The sequence below is a fragment of the Triticum dicoccoides genome, chromosome 5B, assembly GCF_002162155.2.
Source record: "Triticum dicoccoides isolate Atlit2015 ecotype Zavitan chromosome 5B, WEW_v2.0, whole genome shotgun sequence".
Classification (NCBI taxonomy): domain Eukaryota; kingdom Viridiplantae; phylum Streptophyta; class Magnoliopsida; order Poales; family Poaceae; genus Triticum; species Triticum dicoccoides.
Window position 1 is genome coordinate 556773502 of NC_041389.1, and position 8168 is coordinate 556781669.

At 47.3% G+C, this 8168-nt stretch overlaps 1 pseudogene; it reads left to right on the plus strand.

The window, feature by feature from the left end:
* The first annotated feature begins 1631 nt into the window (after positions 1-1631).
* Positions 1632-3855, plus strand: LOC119306135 (annotated as a pseudogene).
* The last annotated feature ends 4313 nt before the right edge of the window (positions 3856-8168 follow it).

The following is an 8168-nucleotide window of genomic DNA, read 5'->3' on the forward strand; positions in this document are numbered from 1 at the left end:
AAAGAGAGAAGAAGCCACTAGCTACTAGCTATGGACTCGTAGGTCTGCGGTGAATTACTCACACATCATCGGAAGGCGGCACGGATGATGCAGAAGCCCTCAGTGATCGATTCCCCCTCCGGCGGAGTACCGGTAAAGGCCTCCAGATGGAATCGCGGAAGAATAGAAGCTTGTGGTGGTGGAAAAAGTGTTTCGGATGGCTCTCTGTTGGTTTGGGAATATTTGTGAATTTATAGGCTTGGAATTAGGTCAAACGGAGTTGCGTGGGCCCATAAGCTCAGGGGGCGCACTTTGTGAGCTCGTGGCTCTCTTGTAGCTCTTCTGGCCTCCTCCTGAACCTTCTAGGACCCCTTCTGGTCCAGAGAAAATAACCATAATTCATCGTATTTGGACTTCGTTCGGTATTGTTTTTCTGAAAAGCCAAAACAAGTAAAAAATAGGAACTAGCACTGGGCAATGGGTTAATAGGTTAGTCCCAAAAGTGGTATAAAATAGCATAAAAATGCATATAATCCAGGATTGATAATATAATAGCATGAAACAATCAAAAGTTATAGATACATTGGAGAAGTATCAGCATTCCCAAGCTTAATTCCTGCTCGTCCTCGAGTAGGTAAATGAGAATAACAGAATTTTTTTGTATACATGTATTATTTGTAGTGAGATATGTACATGACAAAGAGCGATACTACTGCCAGGATCAGACCAATGTACATGACATAAGAAACAGGTGGCACATCTCTGAATGCAACGTCCATGGCAACAAGCAGACGCAATGGAAAAGACAGATTGTTTTGTCATCTTTTGCAGCGCCATCCTTTAGTATGTCAGGGAGCAGCTAAGGAATGAAATCATGCTCCATTTTGGATCATAAGATTTTAATTTGACCATAAGCTAAGCCTCCACCACACGAAAAGTGATGAAAATACAAAATTTGTTATGTGATGCAATACAATGCAAATCTTATGTACTCCCTCTGTAAAGAAATGCCAAGCCCACACCCCACGTCAAGTGATGCAAATCCCAATCATGTCATGTCATGATTTACAATGCAAATCTTCTTTAAAACTTTACACATTGGCATCACTATCTTAAGCTTGGCATTTAGTACTCCCTACGATCCATATTTGTTGTCGCTCAAACGGATGTATCTAGCACTAAAATACATCTAGATACATCTGTTTCAGCGACAACTAATATGAATCAAAGGGAATACTACTAATTAGTTGTGTGATCTTAATAAAACACCATGCTTCTAAAATGAACAGGTCACGAGGCGTATACCAATCTCCAGATGAATTTGATGTTCTACAGAATTCATATGTGCGGAAAGATAAGACTGAAAACCGCACACTTACCCGGGATAGGATGGGATATTTTGAGAAATAGATAAGGATTAGTTCAGGTTTCTCCCATATATACGAAATGACTGGACGATGACTAATTAAACGAGAGACAACAAACCACTTATCTTCCTTTATGACTCAATTGATCGAGAGCCTTCCCAAGTTGCTTTTGCGGTTTTGTTGGTCACAATGCAGATGCTTTGAACCTTTGCACAACCGTGGGCATGTGGCTCCCGTTAAATAGCCACAAGATACCCATAAAATTAGCACTTCCAAAGTTCCCATTTACTCTCTTCCTCTCAAGTCTAACCAAAGCCCAACAAACCACCACCTCGGCCATGGCAACCACCCTCGCCACCGACGTCCGCCTCTCCATCGCGCACCAGACCCGCTTCGCCCTCCGTCTCGCCTCCACCATCTCATCCAACCCTAAGTCTGCTGCCAGCAATGCCGCCTTCTCCCCGGTCTCCCTCTACTCTGCACTTAGCCTCCTCGCCGCTGGCGCGGGCAGTGCCACTCGGGACCAACTCGTCGCCACACTCGGGACAGGCAAGGTCGAGGGACTCCACGCGCTCGCCGAGCAGGTGGTCCAGTTTGTGCTCGCCGACGCGTCCTCCGCTGGTGGTCCGCGTGTCGCCTTCGCCAATGGCGTCTTCGTGGACGCGTCGCTGCTCCTCAAGCCATCCTTCCAAGAGATTGCAGTGTGCAAGTACAAGGCCGAGACCCAATCCGTGGACTTCCAAACTAAGGTGACCCCCCCCCCCCCAACTTGGTTCTTACCAGAAAACAAAAACAATGTAAAAGAATTTTTAACGGACACAATTATGTACATTTGAGAGAAACAATGACATGCTTAACTAACTACTTCAGCCGCCTGTACATGTTGGCATGCCACTGCTTCACTCAAAGTGTTTGTTTTCTGCTGATGTAATATAGAGGTCTGTATTAATCTTATACACATTCTAGATTTGTAATTTAGTGGTTATCGTATACCACTGTTTTTTACACTAGAAGCTTCACCTTTGTAAGCATAGTTCACAGCTGCTACCTTGAACTGTGAATGATTTTGCTTATCCTAGTCTGTTACTTTTCTGAGCATACCTAATCTTTTGGGAGTGTAATTCTCATACCGTGCTATCTAGGGATATGAAGGCTGGGGAATTTTCTCATGTTTTATACTTTAATTACGCTCTTCAGCGAAGTGAGATTATAATTTTGGGAGTATTTCCTGGAAACTTTGTCTCCAACGTAAGAAGATGTACAAAAAAATCAGCTAAAGATTATAATTTTGGGAATATTTCTGTAAAAGGTATTGCATAGTGGTGCTTCGAGATGTTGTGATGGCCATTCAAATTTGTATGCTCATATGAATTGTTTTTCTATCATACGTCGTTGTATGTGCTGATTTTACTATGTGTTTGAAAATTTTACTATAAAAATGCTTTATAAAAACGCTAGTATGCTGCTTTGCATTCTTAGCACAACTATTATATTTTGTTCTTTGAAAGAATTTTCTATTGGTTTGTTCAAAGGTTGGTGGCACAGCAGTACCGTCAAACTATTTTCATTACATAATTGACCTTTGTTTATTTTTTCCATGGCCCAGGCCGCTGAAGTTACTACTCAAGTGAATTCATGGGTAGAGAAAGTCACGAGCGGTCGCATCAAGGACATTCTCCCCCAGGATCTATTGACAATACCACTAAACTTGTTCTTGCCAATGCCCTTTATTTCAAAGGAGCTTGGACAGAGCAGTTTGATTCATATGGAACAAAAAACGACTACTTCTACCTTCTTGATGGGAGCTCAGTTCAAACACCATTCATGTCCAGCATGGATGACCAATACCTTTTGTCTTCTGATGGGTTGAAGGTACTTAAGCTTCCTTACAAGCAAGGTGGGGACAATAGGCAGTTCTTCATGTATATCCTTCTTCCAGAAGCACCAGGTGGTCTCTCAAGCTTGGCCGAAAAATTGAGTGCTGAACCAGACTTCCTGGAGCGGCATATCCCAAGGCAGAGGGTTGCACTTAGGCAATTCAAGCTCCCCAAGTTCAAGATATCATTTGGAATTGAAGCATCTGATTTACTCAAATGTTTGGGCCTCCAGCTTCCATTCGGCGATGAAGCGGATTTTTCGGAGATGGTGGATTCCCTAATGCCACAAGGTCTTCGTGTCTCATCTGTTTTCCACCAAGCGTTTGTGGAAGTGAACGAACAAGGAACTGAGGCTGCAGCATCAACTGCTATTAAAATGGTCCCGCAACAGGCAAGGCCGCCCTCGGTCATGGATTTCATCGCGGATCACCCTTTCCTCTTCCTTGTCCGGGAAGACATCTCTGGTGTGGTCCTATTCATGGGTCATGTGGTCAATCCCCTCTTATCTTTGTAATGTGTTTGCTCTGAAAGTGTGTGTTGTCAGTTGCCCTCAGCCATTACATGTAAGGGAAGGGTTTCGACAGTCAGTCATGTTATCGATACAATAGATCCAATAAATTGTCTTTTAATAATTGCTTGCTTGTTGTGCAAAGGAAAACCAATTGGACTATTTTTCATTAATCATTGTGGATTTGTGGTAGTGTGGATTTCTCGAAGAACTACTCATGCCAAAAGAAAAAATCTAAGTCATCTTGATTAGTACTATCCGACATGAATCTCATCGTCATTAACATCTATATTTCACAAAAAAAGCTGCCAATGGCCACTTTTTGAGATTGAATATGCTCTTCAATTTCTCTTCTTCTTACATTTTTCATATCCTCGCTTATCTTTAGATACACTATAAGTCCTTGGGATTGGAGCTCCCAGGGCCGATTGTGTTGATCGATTTACATGGCCCCACATGAACGGACGCGACCTTGCACGCTACCCTCTTCCTTGCCGCAGATCCTTCCTCAGTTTCTCTCCCTTCCGAGAATCTATTCCGACGTAGAGACAACGCCTCCAGCACTATAGTTGGTGCGGCCGACCGCTTTCTCGCTCTCCTCTCCGATTCCCTGCCTCAGAGCATCTACAGCCTCAAACACGGTGTGTCTGCGGGCATTGATCGGTCACTTCACAAATTGTGGCATCTACATTCGTGTATTTCATATCAGATCTCCTATACCCATACTAAACTATGCAACATTGATCAAACTACGAAGATCATCAAACGGACATAAAAATGTACTATACGTTCATCAAAAGATCATCAACGGATCTTCGAAAAAACGCCAAAGTTCACATAATGCACATAATGACGGACAACTTTAAACTACGTCTAAAAACTTAAAATTAAAGTGGAGAGCGGATTTTCATCACTTCCTCACCGGCCCTTACCCTTTTCGGTCGCCGGCGCAGCTGTAGGCGTCGGCGGCTGGTGGAGGATCGTCCGAGTCGTCGGACGAGGCGCCGTGGTCGTCACTATCGTCAGAGGAGGAGCAGAGGATGATGAGGCGTTTGAGGCGCCGGACGGCCCGGTCCTGCTGCCGCTTGAGCTCCGCCAGCCGAGCCGCCTCCAATGCTTTATCCTCTGCCTCGCGCTCGAACTGCTCGATGGCAAGCCGAAGCGCCTTGGCGTTCTTCCAGCGGAGCCGCCGATCATCCGTCTCCGCTGTCGTAAGCGACCGGCAGTAGACCCAAGTGGGGAACCGCTCGTCCCCGTCAAGCTCCGCCGGAAATCCGCGGCGACGGCGGACATATTACTCCTCCGCGTCCCTCTCCCTTGCCCGCTGCCTGCGGTGGCGGGCGGCGGACAGATTTCTCCGCCGCGTCCCTCTTCCTTGCTCCCTGCCTGTCGTGGCGGGCGGCGCGCGCCTCCGTTTCCAGCGTGCATGCCCGCGCTCGCTGGGCGGGCACAAGTACCCACCGCTACACATGTGGGGGAGCAGCAGCCGGCGAGGGCAGGGGATAGTGTGGGGGAGGCGCGGACTGCGCAGCCCTCGTGGCGTTGCGTGTGGGCCGGGAGGGGCCTGCGCCAGCGTCCCCGCTGCGCTGGCAGGGGAGAGGTGAGGCGGCAGATCCGGAACTGACCTCCGTGTTCACCTTGGACCTCTCGACGGCAATGCGGAGGGCCAGCTCCTCGTCGATGTTGACGTTAGAGTCGGAGCGGCTGCCGGAACTCGACATGGTCGCCGGAGTCGTTTGACTGAATCGAATTGGGGAAATCCGAGGAGGAGAAGAGACGAAGCAAGAGCGGAGCGAGGTAGGGTTTTCGATTGGGGATATTTATGGTGACGATGTGGGGCTGGGGTGGACCGGGCTACCATGGCGGACGCACCGGGGCGCTCCATATCCGCCCTGGATTTGAGCTGGATATGAGGGGCGCAGACAGTCCAAGCATTTGAGGCTTGTTTGAGGACACGTCTCGATCAAATTTTCATGCCCGGTCAATGATCGCGTCATCCGTCCGGACGTTTGAGACGGATTTAGAATGCCCGCCTGTAGATGCTCTCGGCCTCAATCTTTCGCTTCCAAACGTTCCCCCGCGGCCAACCCAATCCAGGCCTCGTTCACTGTCTAGCAGTCATCTGCGCCGCCTCCCGCAATTCCTCCGACCTCCGGGGCAACACTTCATGTAACTTCCCTGGATCATCGCGCTTCCCGCGCCGTCTCGTCGACAGTCGACGTGCGCTTCTCATGTTCAATTTTTCAAGGATAGTGTCACCGCTTTTCTCTCATGGTGTTTGGCTGCTCGATCACCTGGCCGCTGTTAATCTCATCTCGGTGATGCAGCAAACAAAGGAGAGTGCGGGTCTGCAGTTCAAGGTCAGACTGCAGTGCAACTGTGCAATGTAAGTTTGACTGACACGCTTGGATCTGCCGCGTCTTTGTGCTGGGTGCTAGTCGCTGCCCTGCTAGATGCATGGAAGAGTTGCATGTATACACACCGGTGTTGAGCATTGGTGGCCTCATTGGTAACCCCGTGGACGAAGAAGGTCTGAACATTTTTCTGATTTGCACACACCCTGTCGATCCTGGACACACCAGAAAAGGCCAATCTTTTTTATTTAGCTGCCTATGTTTTTACACAAAACTATGAAGAACATAGAGGGCAGCTTTGGGTCACGGAAAAAACTTATACTGTGTGCAAAAGAAATCATGATTTCAGCAGCACTGAATATGTACAGCAAAGGTCGAAACAATTTATCAAAAAATGTGTGTGTGTTTCATTCTTCCGCAATACAATAAGAAGTCCACCACTAAAGCTCTTTCCTCCTCCACAAGTAAAGTCCCTTCTCCTCCGGTCGGCGTCGCCATCGGTCCACCCCATCTCTGATGGCCTCTGGGCCCTGGAGTCGCCGAGGATCTCAGCCCTTGTTCTCGTCCTTGTTAGATTCAGCGTCTTGGTTGGGGTTGTGTGGAGGCGGCGATGTCCCTTAGTAGGAATAATGTCTCCCACGCTCCATCCATGTCGCGATGGTGCTCCTAGCATCGTCAGAGGGCACGTGGAGGTGTTGGTCTCCGTGGATCTCATGTGATTCAGTCGGTGCGTCTCCGTGGATCTCGTGTGATTCGATCGGTGCTGGTCTTCGGTGGATCTGTTTGGATGTGGGTCCTCTGGCCTCCTGGCTTATGAGGCCCCTGTGGATCTTCGGGCCTCTCCCCGAAGCTTCTAGGGTCTCTTATGTTTCAGAAAAAATCATCAAAAAGTTTTGTTGTGTTTAAACTTTGGGAGGTATCGATTTTATGTAAAATCAAAAACATGAAAAAAACAGGAACTGTCATTGAGAACTAAATTAATAGGTTAGTCAAGAAAAATAATATAAAATAACATATAAAGTATACAAAAGTGATATAATAGCATTTAACAATCAAAAATTTAGATGCGTTTGAGACGTATCAGGTACCAACCACGGTATCTTGGATCTCTCATTCAAGAGTGTGTGACCAACGTTAGCATATGGTCTTCAATTTGTTTTGAAACTTCGGCCAAAACAATCAAAATTAGCCAAATTGTATTGAAATATTGGAGAAAATTGAAAGCACTCTAACGATGCATGGTCGTGTCCTCGAATTGTCGCGTAATGCAAGGATCATGCCATCATTTCCCTGCTCTACTTAAGTTACAAAATAGGGGCATGTTCGTTCTTCCCGATTGCTCCTCGATTGAACGCTAGCGAGCGATGGTGACGGGGTCCTGTACCGAGGATGGATAACACCAAGGATCCCGGCCTCATCAACTACAAGGGGCCTGCTAGGCCCAACTCGAGGAGAAACTCTATGGAGGCAAAGACGGCCTTCGTGACCCCCAAGACTAGAGGGCGGCCGCACCCTAGATCGCATCTGCCATGTAAATCCAAGACCTCTCCTGCCTATATAAAGGGAGGTCTAGGGTACCCATTCATCATCTATCCACAACTATAGCAATCTCAATATCTCATACACCATTGTAACCCCTTACACGAGGTATCACTCCATTATGAATCATCAAAACCAGCAGGACATAGGGTATTACTCTCTGAATGCCCGAACCTGGATAAACCCCTCGTGTGACCTCTGATCCATGACTTCCAGCTGGGCTTGGACCCCTACCGAGGGATCTGACGGTATTTCGCTCTGTCAAGTGACGCAAGCATACGGAGGCAGGCAGCAGAGACCCTATCGGTACCGACGGGGCATCCGGTGGCATGTGGCACAGGCGCTGAGGTGCACGACAATAAGTCGAGGCAGTGAAGCTTTTCGGTTTTCAACCTACATATCCTTTCAGGTTCTTTTTTATGAGAAGTAGCAGCGCTACGTTCACTTCTTTAAGAAGGGAGAGTCAGGAAATTACAAGGGAAAACAAGGATGAGAAGGTACATATCACACGAGAACAACTAGGATTATATGCTACAACAAGATA